This window comes from Silene latifolia, chromosome 3 (genome assembly GCF_048544455.1).
Source record: "Silene latifolia isolate original U9 population chromosome 3, ASM4854445v1, whole genome shotgun sequence".
In the NCBI taxonomy this organism is placed as follows: domain Eukaryota; kingdom Viridiplantae; phylum Streptophyta; class Magnoliopsida; order Caryophyllales; family Caryophyllaceae; genus Silene; species Silene latifolia.
The window spans coordinates 119,591,414-119,607,673 of NC_133528.1; the positions used below are offsets into that span (position 1 = coordinate 119,591,414).

The window sequence follows — 16,260 nt, forward strand, 5'->3', positions numbered from 1 at the left end:
AGAGGAAGGTGGGTGTAGCCGGTTAGGTGGGGTTTAGGCGGCTAGGACATGGGTAATGGGGAAAGGAGATTTGAAGGTTAGATGATGGGTGAGTGGCTCCATGTGAATAATATCTTTACCCATTGGATTTACATGCAAATTAATCATCTAATTCATTGAGTAATACTAACACATAATCACTTATAAAAACAATTGTAACATCTACTCTAGTCAATCATCGAGGGCAAGTCGTCATAAAATTTTACGCGGAATCCAACAAACCAATTTCCAACCGAAGTTTTACGAATTGTTCTCTTTCAAGCGGTTTTGTAAAAATGTCGTCTATTTGATCTTCTGTTCTACAAAATTTAAGACGAATTTGACCTTTTTCCACATGATCACGTAAAAAATGATGTCTTATGTCAATATGCTTAGTCCTTGAGTGTTGTATAGGGTTCTTTGAAATGTTAATGGCACTAATATTATCACAAAAGATAGGAGTTGAATCAAAGATAATACCATAGTCCCTTAGTTGTTGTCGAACCCAAAGAACTTGCGCGCAACACAATGCGGCACTTACGTACTTGCTTTCAGCGGTGGAAAGAGCAACGGTGTTTTGTTTCTTTGACGCCCATGAGATCAAACACGGACCTAAGAAAGTAGCCATCCTGGATGTACTCTTTCGATCAACAACGCTTCCGGCATAATCTGCATCCGAGTATCCTAAAAGCTCAAAAGGACAATGTGAGGGATACCAAAGATACAAATTAGACGTTCCAACTAAATACCTAAGAATACGTTTTACGGCAATGAAATGCGATTCTCTAGGACTAGCTTGGAAACGAGCACATAGACATACACTATATAAAATATCCGGTCGACTAGCGGTCAAATAAAGTAATGAACCGATCATACCTCGATACATCGTTTCATCAACTTTCTTACCATTCTCATCTTTGTCAAGCTTTGTGGACGAAACCATAGGTGTAGAGAAAGGTTTAGAATTAGTCATACCGAACTTACATAGCATCTCCTTTATGTACTTTTGTTGATGAATCATCACACCATCTTGAGTTTGCTTGATTTGAAGCCCAAGGAAGAAACCTAGTTCTCCCATCATACTCATCTCAAACTCAGATTTCATTAGTTCCGAAAAGTACAAGTAAAGGAGTTCATTCGTTGCACCAAATATTATGTCATCGACATAAATCTGTACAATCAATCACAGTTCACCACACTTTGTGACTTTATGAACAATGTCTTATCAACCGATCCACGCACAAAACCATTTTCCAAAAGAAATTTTGACAAGCGATCATACCAAGCTCTTGGAGCCTGTTTTAAACCATAAAGCGCCTTGTCCAATTTAAAAACATGGTTTGGAAATTCATTGTTCATAAAACCCGGTGGTTGCTCCACAAAGACCTCTTCTTCTAAATAACCATTTAGAAAAGTCGTTTTGACATCCATTTGAAACATTTTGATGCCTTTGTGAGCAGCAAAAGCTATGAGCATACGTATGGCTTCAAGCCTAGCTACTGGTGCGAAGGTTTCATTATAATCAATGCCTTCTTGTTGTTTAAATCCTTGCACCACTAGTCTAGCTTTATTCCTTACGATATTGCCCGAATCATCTAGCTTATTGCGAAAGACCCATTTGGTACCAATCATGGTACAACCAGTAGGTCTAGGGACAAGATGCCATACCTCATTCTTTTTGAATTGATTAAGTTCCTCTTGCATTTCCATCACCCAACTCGGATCTTCAAGTGCCATGGTGATGTTCGTTGGTTCAATTTGTGAGAGGAACGCATGAGATGCAAAGAAATCATTGAGGGATGATCTTGTTTTCCTTCCCGAATTCAAGTCACTGGTCAAGTTAGAAAGGGGGTGAGATTTTTGGTGTTTCCACTTCTTTGGTACGATTAAGGATGGTGAGGCTTCTTGGGGTTCTGACTCAACAGTTCACTCAACTGTTGGTTTTGGTTCATTTTGTGTTTGAGGGTTTGTTTCTGTTTGTTCATTTTGTTCAAGTGTTGGAGCGTATACGGAGCGGAAGACTTTATTGTGGATTCAAGTGAAGCGAGAGATCCGAATGCACTAGGTGCAACCCGACCTGATCGTGCCACTTGAGGCGTTTTGGGCGAAGCGGAAGTCTTTTTGTTTTGTTTTTGTGTTTCTTTTGTGCAAGGATGAAAGGATATTTGCTTCGATTTCTTGTGAAGAGATCGAACCAATGGGATATTTGCTATCACTAGACCTATAGCGATAACAATGGGGAATTACTCGAAAACGCGTCAAGTAATTCAACTTAAACTGCGGAGCACGTCCTTAGTTCAAGGCAAGACTCGAAATCATCGATTCTTTGAAAAAGATTGAAACAACAAGTTTCTCTCTCTAAAAGGTTTTTTCTTCAACTTGGATGATTACAAATGAGGGAGGCTAGGTCCTTATATAGGACAAAAGCCTTGGCCTCCAAGTAAAACATTAAATGCTAGTTTGTAAGTTCTAGGATGATTAGATGCATGAACTTACAACTTAGACTCTTTTGTCAAATCTTATTCAAACTATGTTGAAAAATGCAAAAATATAAACTAGGATTCTTCTCCCTTGGTGCCGCCACATTTCGGCTCTTTCATTTGTTCCCACACGGCATTCTTCTTGTTCCCACACGGTTTCAGCGTTTCCACGGGTCTTGAGTCTCGATTGCGCATATTTCCTTTTCTTTAATTGAGCCCATCCATGTTTTATGCGTACTTGCTTCAACCTGTCAACCCGTAGTTTTATTAACCGTCGTATTTATTTTGGCCTTATTTGGTCGGGATTTATTCGTGATTCCCGCTGAAATTTATTAGAATTTTTACCCCCCCTCTATACGCATCAAGTGTACCCTCATTCCCCCTGGATGTCGTAGCCTCATTTTGTGGTTCAAGTGGTTCTGTTCCCCCTGTCTCTTGGCCAGTTCCTTCAGTCAACAGTTGATCCGCCTGTTGATTCTGCTCCTCTTGTTCGTTCTCCTCGTGTACATCATCCATGTCATGTCGAATCATTCCAAGCTCATAGTCCTCATCATCTTCATCATCCTCTTCCTGTGTGTTAGAATGAAAAAGACTAGACTCATCAAAAATGACATGCACACTTTCTTCCATTTTCATGGTTCGTTTATTATACACTTTATAAGCCTTGCTACGATCCGAATAACCGACAAATACGGCCTCATCACTACGAGCATCAAATTTACCCAAATTATCCTTTCCATTGTTGTGAACAAAACATTTGCTTCCAAAACATTTCAAATAGGATAAATTAGGCTTTCTTCCTTTAAGCAACTCGTGGGGTGTTTTGTTAAGCATTTTTCGGATCATAACACGGTTATAAATGTGACATGATGTGTTGACGGCTTCGGCCCAAAAATTCTTTGGCAACTTACTACTAATGAGCATAGTCCTAGCCATGTTTTCAAGTGTACGGTTCATACGCTCTACAACCCCGTTTTGTTGAGGTGTAGCACGCGCGGAAAAGTTATGGCTAATACCGTGCTCATCACAATAAGTAATAAATGAGGAATTTTCAAATTCGGTTCCATGGTCGGATCTCAAAGATATGAGCTTTTTATCAAACTTGTTTTGGACCTTTTTTAACCAAATTGAAAATTCATCAAATACTTCATCTTTAGAACTCAAATAGAGAAGCCAAACGAATCGTGAGAAATCGTCAACAATTACACATAAGAAACGACTACCTCCTTTACTTCTAACACGCATAGGACCACATAAATCAATATGAATTAACTCAAGAGGTTTAGATGTACTAACGAACTTTTTGGATTTATAGGAGCTTCTTACTTGCTTCCCCTTAGCACAATCATCACACAAACTATTAAAGTCAAATTTCATATTAGGAATGCCATCGACTAAGTCAAGTCGCTTAAGGGTGTTCAATGTTCTAGCATTTACGTGACCTAATCTCTTATGCCAAAGCCATGGGTCGTTCTTTTTCAAAGCACTCATACAAGACATGGTACGACTAGACAATGCAAAAACATTAGTCAAGTAAACATCTTTAACACGTTTTCCTTCAAGAACAACTTCCCTTGTATTACCATCTAAGACACGACATTCACTAGCACAAAATTCAACAATATTACCATTATCACACATTTGAGATATGCTAAGGAGATTATGCTTCAAACCTTTGACAAGCAACACTTTGTCGACACATTGTGACGATGACTTACCAATCTTCCCGATTGCAATAATTTCACCTTTCTTATTGTCACCAAACGTCACGGTGCCACCATTGTAGGCTTCTAGTGAGAGAAATTGATTTCTACTTCCCGTCATATGACGTGAACATCCACTGTCCAAGTACCAATTGCTGCTGCCTCTCACTAATGCCTATAAGAAATCAAGAGGTTAGTTTAGGAATCCAAACGAATTTGGATCCCTTTTTGTGAGTTGTATTGTTAATCAAATCTTTGCGAACCCACTCTTTTTTAGCAACCTTGATATTCTTATTTAAGTCGTTTAGTCGATTAGGACAACCATTAAAGTCATGACCAGTCTTACCACAAAAGTTGCAAACAATATACTCAGGAAGGCCTGCATATTTTCTCCTTCGAAAATCAGTCTTGCTTGGTTCCTAGTTTCTGAAGTTACAGTTCACTGAACTGTTACTTTGGAAACCAAGCCCAGCTTTCTCTTCAGATTTTTGGGACTGATTTATGAGGGAGTCTAAAATGTTTTGGCTACCTTCCCATTTCCTATAAAACTCTTTAGCATCATGCAACTCTTTGGTCAATGTTTCAATTTTAGCAAGATGGTCAAGATTGAGTTTGCCTACTTTATCGAAAGCGGATTTAGCATGACTACATGTCGACACGAGGTAAGGTCAGCTAGCAGTGAGTCTCGTTCTTTAATCAAAATATCAACTTGAATAATTAAAGACTCGTTTTCTTTTTCTATATCAGAAACAACAGTTGAGTCAACTGTTGATTTTGACGTGCTAGCAATATTCGTGAGAACAAGGTTTTCTTTCCTCAATTTTTTAATTTCTTTTCTAAGTGATGGAATGATGTTACTTTCTTTTATCTCGTCTAGACACTCTCTAAAACCAACATTTTCTTCAGCAATTTCCTCAATTTGAGTTTGTAAGTCATAGAGTTTATCGTTTTTAGCAAGACTCTTGTCAAGTACATCATCAAACATCAAACAAAGTTTATCCTTAGAAAGAGTTCTCACCTTATTCTTGAGATTCATTACCTCGGTGTCGGAGTCATCGCTGGAGTCGTCGGAGTGCGCCATAAGAAAGAGTGCGGATTCTTTCTTTGAAGACTTGGGTCCGTCAAGATCAAGACGAGTTGTCATACAAACTTTGGCATCTAATTCTTCCTCAAGGACTTCATCCTCATCGGAATCAGATACACCCCATATTGCAGACATGACTTTATGCTTAAAATCTTTCTTTGCAAAATCTCGTTTTTCTCTAGATTTGAACTCATTCCACTTGGGGAAATCTTTGATAAGGTGACCTTTCTCACCACATTTGAAACAAGCCATCGTGGAATAAGATCTCTTCTTTGAAAACGTTTTTTGTTAGTATTGTTGAACTTCTTAAGATTGTGACTATTGATCATATCCGCCATGTTACGTGAGTACATGGCTTGCTCGTCATCTCCATCATCTTCCTCATCACTTGAGGTTGATTTGAGAGCGAAACCTCTAGCTTTGGAACTTTCACCCGAACGCTTTGCGAGACTTAACTCGTGTGCCATGAGTGAGCCCATTAGCTCATTGAGGGACAATTTAGAAAGATCTTTAGCCTCCTCAATAGCCGTCACCTTCGGTTGCCATTTATCACTTAGGCTACGAAGGATCTTTTGGACTATATCCTCGGAATCAAACTCTCTACCTAGACCTTTAAGTTCATTAACAATACTAGAAAAGCGAGAAGAAAGACAATTGATTAACTCATCTTTCATCATATTGAACATCTCATATTGTTGCATGAGAAGGTCAATACGATGCTTCTTGACTTGGGACGTTCCTTCATAAGCAAGATTTAACGTGTCCCAAATCTCTTTAGCCGAGGTACATCCGGAGATGCGATTGATATCTTGTTCACCGATGCCATATTGAAGAATGGACATGGCTTTAGAATTTTTCTCGACTTTACGATAGTCAGGCTCGACATAACTTTCCTCACTTTTCACGGCACTGTTCCCATCAGAGTCAGTAACCGTTATAACAAGGGGACCCTTTTGAATAATGACCCAACACTCATAATCCGTACTTTTGACGTAGTGTTCCATACGGTGCTTCCACCAGGAGTAGTTATCCCCTTTGAAGATAGGGTACTTAGTATGTTTCCCGTCCATGACTATAGGATCAACTCACTGGTAGTTAACCAGTTATCAAGAGCACAAGGCTCTGATACCAATTGAGGAGTCGAGGACGAGGGCACCTAAGAGGGGGAGGGCGTGAATTAGGTGTCTATTTAAAATTTAAGCTTAATGAAAGCTTCTTTTAAAACTCTTAAACACTTTAAACAATGCTTAGATGAAAGGAGAAGTTGATACTTAGAACTAGAGAGTTAGAAGTATTCAACAACGATTCAGCAAGCGAAGTTCTGATGCACTCAACGATTGATTCGTAAATAAAAACGTGAGTAGAGTGTGCAGCGAGAAATAAAACGAAATAGACACGACTAACGATGTTTTTAAAAACTGGTTCGGTCACTACTCCGCGACCTACGTCCAGCGCTATTTTATTAAACGTCTCAGAAGTAAACTCATACAAACTAAGACCACCCCGAATAATAAAACAACTCCCCAACCTACTCCGGTTGCTAATGCTTAAAAGCTACTCCGCTTCCAAGACTTTTGCTTTGGGCTACTCCGCCGAAAGACTCCTTGCTTAAAGCTACTCCGCAATAAGACTTTTGCTTTGGGCTACTCCGCCGAAAGACTTCACGCTCAAAAGCTACTCCGCTTCGAAGACTTCATGCTTAAGGATAACTCTATCCTAAGACTTTTGGTTCTACCCGTTTGTTACAAGACAACTTATCTCAATGTTGTTCACTCAATTGAACGGAGGAGATAAAGTTTAAGTACAAAACACGGGATCCTTGAACACGACTAAAACGACTAGGTGCAACAACAAACTCAAGTAAAAGACTCAAAAGATAAATAAACAAACTTGCAAAAGATTCAAAGATTTGAAAATGATAAACGGTTTTGCAAAGTTAATTTACTCGATTGAAAGCTTAAGTCTTTTTCAGTTTAAAACTCGTTTGTTGCACACTTGTAAAAATGAATTAAGCAAGCTATTTATAATGTTCAAGTAGTATAATTTACATTAAAATATCTTACACTCATAAGCACAAGTGATTAAAATAATGTAAGTAGTTTGCTTGGGCAACATGCAAGACCAACCAAGTTTCTCACCAAGAAACCGAGTATTCTTCCTTAAGAAATCGGTGCCTAAGATTGCAAGAAATCAGATTGTGCACACACACAAAAATAGGCTGGGTTTTTCAACAAGAAACAAGCATAAATGGTTGTGTTTATGGGAACCATAAACATTTCCATAAATGTAAAAGCAAACAACTCATTTATAGTAAGTGTCTTATTGTGCAAACAAACTCCTTAGCAAGTCATTGAAAGCTCCATATTCTTTAAAAGACTTCAAAATAATTCCAGAAAACATTTGTGAAAATTGAAAGCACTTTAACAAAGATTCAAATATTTTCGAAATATTTCTTTCAAAGACGAGCCTTAGTTAACTGTTGACTCAACTGTTGTTTTTGCACCTAAACGTAAATTCGTGTTAAACGATCACCTTACAACACATGACATTAGCACTAATGACTATCTTCATCTTTGATCTTCATGATGACATTCTTGATAACCTTGAATTGACAATTGGAGCTTCATGCTACATGGTTAAACTTAAGAGGCACACAATTAAATAACAATGAGATTAATTTGTCTTAAGGCATCATCAACACTAGCTTAATCAAACTGGGTTTCTTCACAGGTACCTATGGTAGCACTGCTAGCTACTGAAACCTCCTAGCTCACGCTGGTTCGGGGAGGTTTCCTGCTGTGCTTAAAGTGTTGTGAGTTTACGAGTCCTTCTTTTATGTCAATTTTAGTTATAAATCCGCAAAATCCCAATTTCCTTTGCTTATCTTTCTTATATGATTTTGCACAATGGGGATATTGTGTGATTTGGTTTGGGGAAGGGTTTTGCGTTGCATTCATTCTTTTTTGCATTCACGTTTACATTTTTGTCTTGAATTGTTCTTTATTTTCCTTATATATAAAAAAATCCAAAACTTTTAAAAAAATTTCAAAAAATTCAAAAAAATGCACGTTTATTTTAGCATATAGGTCGAGTCGGAACGGTAGTATTTCAATGATGACATTGCATTTGCATTTGTTTATGCCTAAGTCGTGCTCAATTGACATATTATTAGTAGAATCACATATGCATAGTCTACGAGTTTTCGTTAATTTATTCGCTGAATCTTGAAACTTGACTTAGATTTTTGGCAAACTACATTATATTCTAAGTTTTAGAGCCTTTTAACTGGTGACATCTATGACCAGTTCATTTAGGAATGTGAATAGTACTCCTTATGAGACATGTTATATCAATATGCATAAATATGAACTTAATCTGCTTAATACCTGTATGCATTCGGTTTGTGGTATGTTGACACATGTGGAAGAGGCTACCCCTTATTCATTTTTCCCATAAGCTCCACACTGCCAGAAATAGCCTTTTTGTCCTATTAACTACATCTTATATTTAGCCTGCCCTTGTCAAGCTAGTAGTTTTAGTTTTTGGGATTGTTACTTCATTTTTGGTTGCATATGCTCTTATTGAGGTGATGTTGGAAGAATGAGAAGGGAAGAGTTGAAAAAGATGAGAATAAGAAAGAAAAAAAATGAGGAAAGAAAATGAAAAAAATCACATGATTGAAATCTTTATTAGTTGATGATTTTATATTCCCATGTTGCGATTAATATTATTTGGGGAATTAAGTTTGTATGGAGGATGTGAGAATTGTGCTTACTGTTAGCACCGCTTTATCGTTCAAACTTGAACAAGAAGTTGGATGATTTATTAATTTGGTTCCCTTAGTTACTAGCTTGACTATAACTCTGTTTTTACCAAATTCGTTTTAGCCCCTTCTTACCATAGCCTCACATATCCAAATTGTATCATCGGCATGTGTCAATGGTCTTTAATGGTTGGAATGCATATGTACGGTTGTAGAGATTATTTTCATATTAGATTGCAGGCATGTTCTTATAGGTCGTAGTCAGGTGAGAGTCATTACAAATATTACTTCTTTCTATCTTTACATATACTCACCTGTATTTATTGTGTGATTTGAGCGACCCGTGAGAGTCCGGATTGATAAGTCTCTATAGTTGACGGTTCAGCAATTTTTAACGACTACACAACTCGTTTGCATGATTCGTATTACCAATTGATTGTTGATTTTTATCATTAAACTGGTTTAGGCTTTATAGTTGCATTTCGCTCTGAGATTGAACTCGTTCCATCGGGTCTTAGGATCGAGTCTAGTTCTTGCTTGGGGACAAGCAAGGGTTTGGTTTGGGTTTATGCGTGTCATTTATATGATGTTTTACACCTTATTTTACACGCATTTCAGAGCTCATTTGTGTAGTTTGTTCTACTATTTGCCCCATTTCGTCTACTTTCGTATTTTCATGTAATATTGCAGATTATTGCGGAAATGATTATATATTGAGCTAAATCCGTCCCTGAGTACTTAGCATTGCATTTGACATGGAGTAGATGCTTGAGAATTGAACTTGGTGCGCATTTCAAGGCCTGAAAGATAGATTTGCGAGAGTTTTTTAACGAACTACGATTCTGATGGTCTATAGACCGACCTACGTGGTCTATAGATCGTCGAATTTGAGCAAGTCTGCAGGAAAGAGAGCAGTCGATCGACTGGTTCCAGTGGTCGATCGACCGCACCACTAGACTGACGCGCAAATTAAAAGACGAGAGTTAGAAGCCCATTGTAATTAGGTTTTAGGAATAAGAGTTACGTGACATTCCTATATAACGTAACCCCTTCCTACTCTTTTATTCATTCATTCATATTGGGATTCAGATTTACATACCTGGTTTACAGTTTGCATTAGCTCTAAATAAAGTTCTTCTTTTGCATTCGGATTCGCTTTTTCTTACCTTCTTTATTTCTGGTAATTCTTGCTCTAAGTTCTATTCCTTCTTTATAGATTAGAATTGACTAGTTAGAATCCCTAAGCCCTAATTCTTTCTTTTTGCGATTTTATTGTTCATTTAATTTAGTTATGAATCCTGTTATTTTCATCTTTATTTTTGTTTCTGTCATTATTTCCAGTATGAGTAGCTAAACCCTTCGTGCTAAGATGTAGGGGATCTGTAGGTTAGACGGTTTCGACAATAGGTAAACTGTTATCGGGCTCTGGTCGATCGACTGACTTCGTTGGTCGACCGACTGGGTCCGTAGGTCGATCGACCGCCCTTCATGGTCGATCGACTAACACGTGTTAGATTAGCTTCGACTTAATTAATTTAATTGCTATTTTTGACGAATCGAGTGCACGCGACTAGTTGAATGCTTAGAAATTGACCGACCCGATAGATCGAAAGATAGGGGAGGGAAATAGACTACTTAATTAAGATGACTAAATTAATAAGATCGAGAGATAAGTTAATTTAGGCTTTAAGTATCATTAATCAAGAACGAAAGTTAGTATTAGTGAGATTTAGGAACCCGTAGCTTAGGCCGAAAGGTTGCTACCTGTTAAATTGGACCGAGAGGACTTTTTATTTTCCCGTCTAACATGCTTAAATCAGTTTACTTAGAGTCACCGCCGTCGAAACTACAGTGAACCGACCGTCTTAGCATCCTTTTAATATTTGATTTCATCCATTTTCTTTAATCACTCATTTATTTGTTTTAGTTTAATTTTAATTTGATTGCCTTTAGTTATAGAACTATTCAAATCAAACCCCCTGACAACTGTTACTTTAGACTAAAATTAGACAACTATTAATTGCATCGCCTCTCTGTGGTTCGACCCTGACTGCCACTAACTATAGTAGTAGTTAGGTTTTATAAATTTATCTTTAATACTCTACGACGGTATCAATTTCACTCGATCGAACACTTTTATCAGGAATTTCACTTGATCGAGGAATTTCACCCTCTCGATCGAACCTTCATTTGCAGCTTTTACTCGATCAACCCAAAATCTCCCTCGATCCAGTACTATCTTCAGCAATTCTACTCGATCGACCTCCAGAAATGAGTCGATCGAGTATTTTCTTCGGATTAAGCATAGTCTCGTCAATGGACAATTGTTCACTGCCCGCAACATCGCCTTTCGGGTCTGATATGTCCTCTACAGCAGACATTTTGGGTCCTTCATAAGAAATACCACTGCGTAAGTTAATCAGGTTTATCGTCTCGTGTGGATTCTTTTTCAGATTGAGACGGTAAATGAACCGACTTCCTTGTAGATTGGCTAGCGGCCAGTTGAGCTACTTGGGTCTCGAGCGACTTAATCGATGCTTCTTTATGTTGGTCACTCATCTGCAATTGCTTAGTCAATGATTGGATCATCGACTTCAACTCAACTAACTCACTAACTCCACTAGAAGAAGCTCCTTGATGCGGCGGTGGAAAGGATGGAGGCTTTTGAAAGCCTTGTTGAGCTTTGTGAGGAAGAACATAAGCTTGTTACTGCTGTGGAGGAGGGGTAGGATTAAGCACATTCTGACTAGTCCACCTCAAATTGGGATGGACTCCACTCTGGTTATTATAATAGGAACCTCCTCCTTGCCTAAATTGCTGAAAGGTAAGGACTTGCTCCTTCTCTGTTAGACAGTCAACAGCAGTGTGACCTTCATTACTCCCACATCTCTCACAAGTAACGGCTTCTTGTCTAGTCAACAAGTGAACCGTTTGTTGATCACCAACAGCCTGCAACTCTAGCTTATCAAAACGGGCATTCATGGCTTCCAGTTGAACCACAAATGCACTATCTACTGAAGAGACAGTATGAATACCTCCTCTCGAGGTCCCATACTCAGCACAATGGGTCGTCATTTCTTCTATGATACCCCATCCCTTATCATCGTCATTGTTCTTCTGAAATCGCCCAATAGATGAGGCGTCCAATATAGCACGGTGGTCATCATACAACCCATTGTAGAACTGGTTGCATAAAAACCACTGATCAAAACCATGATAAGGAAGGGACCTCACCAACTTCTTAAAACGGCACCAAGCTTCATACAAGTTCTCATCAGGTGTCTGCTTAAAACTTGTAATTTTTCCTCTCAGTTGATTAGTTCATTGTGGAGGAAAATACCTTTTATAGAAAGCAAGGGCCAGACTCTCCCAGTCAGTAATACCGGCTGCAGTACGATCAAGATTAGTGAGCCATTCACGGGCTCCGTCGGTCAGAGAAAAAGGAAACAGGACTTCCTTAATCTTATCCTGGGTCACTCCCTTAGTGGCGGGAATGGTAGAGCAATGACTTCTATATGTTTTCGTGGATCTTCACACGCCACACCTCGGTATAGATTTCGTTCGACCAAATTAATATAGGACGGTCGAATGTCGAAAGTATTACCATCCTCGGTCGCAAGACAAAAACCTTTAGGGATCGAGGCAGCTGTGGGCTCTGAGTGACTCGCAATATTAGGCATCTTTACTGGCTTTATAGCAGAAATAGAGTTATGTTCTTCACAAGACGGATCTTCTGCAAATAGAAAATGTTGTAGCTCGGGTTCAAAAGTACTCAAGACTTCCTTTTGAATCTTCCTCTGCAGTCGTAGTCTATGCCAAAAGGATCTCTCTGGCTCAGGATCAGAACGAACTAATTTTGAATGTTAGACCTGGGCATACACAACACTGAAGGAAATAAGTGAGAATTGTCTCAAGGAATAAAAATTCCCTGAGACGAATAGAAGATAAACGAAACACGCACAGATAAACAGGCTATTGCCTCCCCGGCAACGACGCCAAAATTTGATACGGTCGTTATGTACCAAAAATAATACCTAAATATAACTAACAGAAGCTAGTGATAAGTATGGTCGATCTCCACATGGATGCAAGGTATCTATCTGTAAGTCCGTTTATCTAAGTCGCAAATGTGAGGTTTTAAATTTGGTTTCTAAAACTACGAAAGATTAAAGGGCAAGAGAAATAAAGCAAGAGCAGTAAAGCAAGAAAATAGTAGAAAAGTGATCAGATAAAGGAGGTATGTCAGGATTTCGGTTCACCATGGCAGTTTATCGAATCAGTCATAAATATCCTAGACAATCTACTGTGAGAAGGTCAAAGGAAAGGTCCTTCCGGTCTGCTATCCACCCTAGATTTCCACTAACTTAACTTCCGTCCTCATTAGGGTAGTCTACTGTTTATAGCAGGTCTGTTTATTCCAATCTTCCAATCCAGGAACAAAGTTAACCAAATTAATGTTATTTAGAAGCGTGCACTCAACTAAATATGTTACAGTTATATTGCTACGGTGACAGATTCTCACATGTGAATCATCTAGTCTATTTACTACATCATCTCAACACTACCATGAATCCCCTAATCCTAACATAAGGAGATTAGCTACTCATGTTCTTGAGATTAGCGATAATAAATATAATCATGACGATGCTAATAGAAGACATAGTAAATAAATTGAGATCAAGCATAAATGAAACAAAGGCAAGGATAATAACAAGAGAACGAAAAAATAAGAACAAGTAAAGTATTAGATAAAGATTAAGAGAAAGAAAGATTACAATCCAAAGCATCCGGCGTAAAGAACAATCCACAGTAATTAAAAGAAGCTAAGAGATTAAGTAGTGATTAAGAAAAGTTCGGAAGTAATTAAGAGTATGAAAGATAGCTATGACCTAATCACGACTCCCTTATCTAGGGGAGTGAAAATTTACATAAATAAACCTATCACGGATTAATAAAATCCGTGTAATCTAGCTAATCACTCGATCGAGTACTTTCAGACCACTCGATCGAGGACTTCTCCAGCAAAACTTCTCGATCGAGCACTCTAGGCTCTCGATAGAGTATTCCCATAAAAGCACATTTCGATCGAGTATATAGAACAACTCGATCGACCTTCAGTTTCTGCCAAACCACTCGATCGAGCTCCAGAACATCTCGATCGAGTACTTTCTACTGAGATCAGCACCAAACTCGTCATGTCAGCTTCCATTGACCTTCCTTTACGCATCCTGAGGCACGACCTCTGCTCTAAGATCTCCGTCTCATTACAATGCACGCTAAATGGGATGAATAAGATGCGATTCCACTACTTTTGGGTCCATTTCTGCAATTAAGACAAAACAAACCAAAGTAGCCAATTCGGGGCATTTTGCAACATAAAGCGATACAAATGGCATAGAAATGCGTGCAATAAGAGGCTAAAAAGTCTATATAAATTGCACGTATCATATATCATAAGAATACGACTCAACCAAGCGATACGAATCAACTTGGAATGAGACTAATAAAGTAATGAGCCGATGATAATTCAAGTAAGATATCCAAGTCCAGTTATACTCGTAAACATGGATTAGTGACTCATTACTCAATACTTGTCACTTGAATAAAAATATAAATAAACAGAGATGAACCGTTTATAATAAGAAAAACAAGCACTAATTATAAATGACTCAATTTAATTAAACAAGTAGAATAATTTACTCATATTTGAGATACGATAAATAAATGAGAATAAACGGATTAAGAATTCATATTATAGGTAAATAAGACATTTCATCAAATTTTGACTTGAATAAATAATAAATTACACATTTATGATTAATGTGAGAAAAATATATGAATGAACGATATTTAACGAATTAAGTCATATAAGGCATGAGACGGGATTTAAATCATTCAAATGACCAACTTGCGCCAAAACAATCCTTAAACACGACTCAAAGACCCTTATATTAGCAACCATGCCGAGTGTATAGTCCGACATCTTCAACTTATCAATATATCACTCTCAATTCTATTTGCTACCCCTGGGTACGGGATCCTTACTACAATAGGCGTGCCACCACCCACGGCCAAGACCTCCGCCACTCATGCTAAAACGGGTACTAACACAGCCATTTCTTGTCTTCAAACACGTAACAATACCGTCCCAAAACAGCTCGCATAACACTCATAAAAACCGTCCCACAAGTAACCCATATTCATCATGGAAATTGCTCCAATCCCGTCTAAAAGCAGCCGTAACTAGGCTGTCCAAAAACAGTCCCAAAAATCTGCATAAGGTCCGTCTATCACGACTCCAACAACAACACCCAAACAGTCCAAACAACCACCCGACAAACCGCCAAAACGAACCTAACCAGGCCGTGACAGGTCACAAAATACCCTTTCACGGCTGAGAAACAGAGTACAGGACAGTCCAAACTTCAGTGCGATACCCGTCTATCATGAATCCCAAAACGACATCCAAACGAAGCATAAAACAGTTCAAACCAAGTCAAAATTTAGATGTCATGGAAGACAAGTTTGAGACGGAAACAAAACTAAGCTAGAACACGAATAACAACCCTTACACCCATCCTCAATGCTCGAAAATCATGTGAAAACAGTCGCATAAAACCAGCCCATATCAAACTTATTCTGAGACGGAAGTTAAGATAAAAAATGAGAAAAACGCAAACTTAATCAAACAAGAGCATATAAAGCGACATATAAGACGGAGTTTCGACATTTTTGTCGAGTAACCTATCACCGTTACCTTAGCTTCTCAAATTTACGAGGAAAACGTCTAAAAATACGAGCCTCTCATCATTCTTCCAAGTCTTCAGCTAAAAAAGGAGGAAAAACAAGTCGTTTAAGACAAGAAACCGAGTTGTCATTTAAGACGACATTTTCGAAACCGCAACAAAACTGAAACTTTCTTGCCTTGAAAGAATAAGGAAGGAAAGAGGAAGAGAATGGTATAAAAATTATGAATTTTGGTTGAGAAACGGAGACAGGATCGGAGTTGGAAGGTTGACGAAAATAGAGTACAATGGCTCTATTGTTTGTGGTTTATGTTGCAGCTGCTTATTTTGGTCTTTTCGAAATGAAGGAGAAGGAGGAAAAGTGAGGGGGTGGGACATGGTGAATCAACAACAACAATATGATTGATATTAATAATAATAATTTATATAATAATAATAATAATAATAATAATAATAATAATAATAA

General features: G+C 38.2%; 1 non-coding gene across 1 annotated transcript; it reads left to right on the forward strand.

Moving 5' to 3' along the window:
• Nucleotides 1-12,256: 12,256 nt before the first annotated feature.
• Nucleotides 12,257-12,363, forward strand: LOC141650289 (small nucleolar RNA R71). The gene has a single exon (XR_012546329.1). It is a non-coding gene; the product is annotated as a small nucleolar RNA R71 (small nucleolar RNA).
• The last annotated feature ends 3,897 nt before the right edge of the window (nt 12,364-16,260 follow it).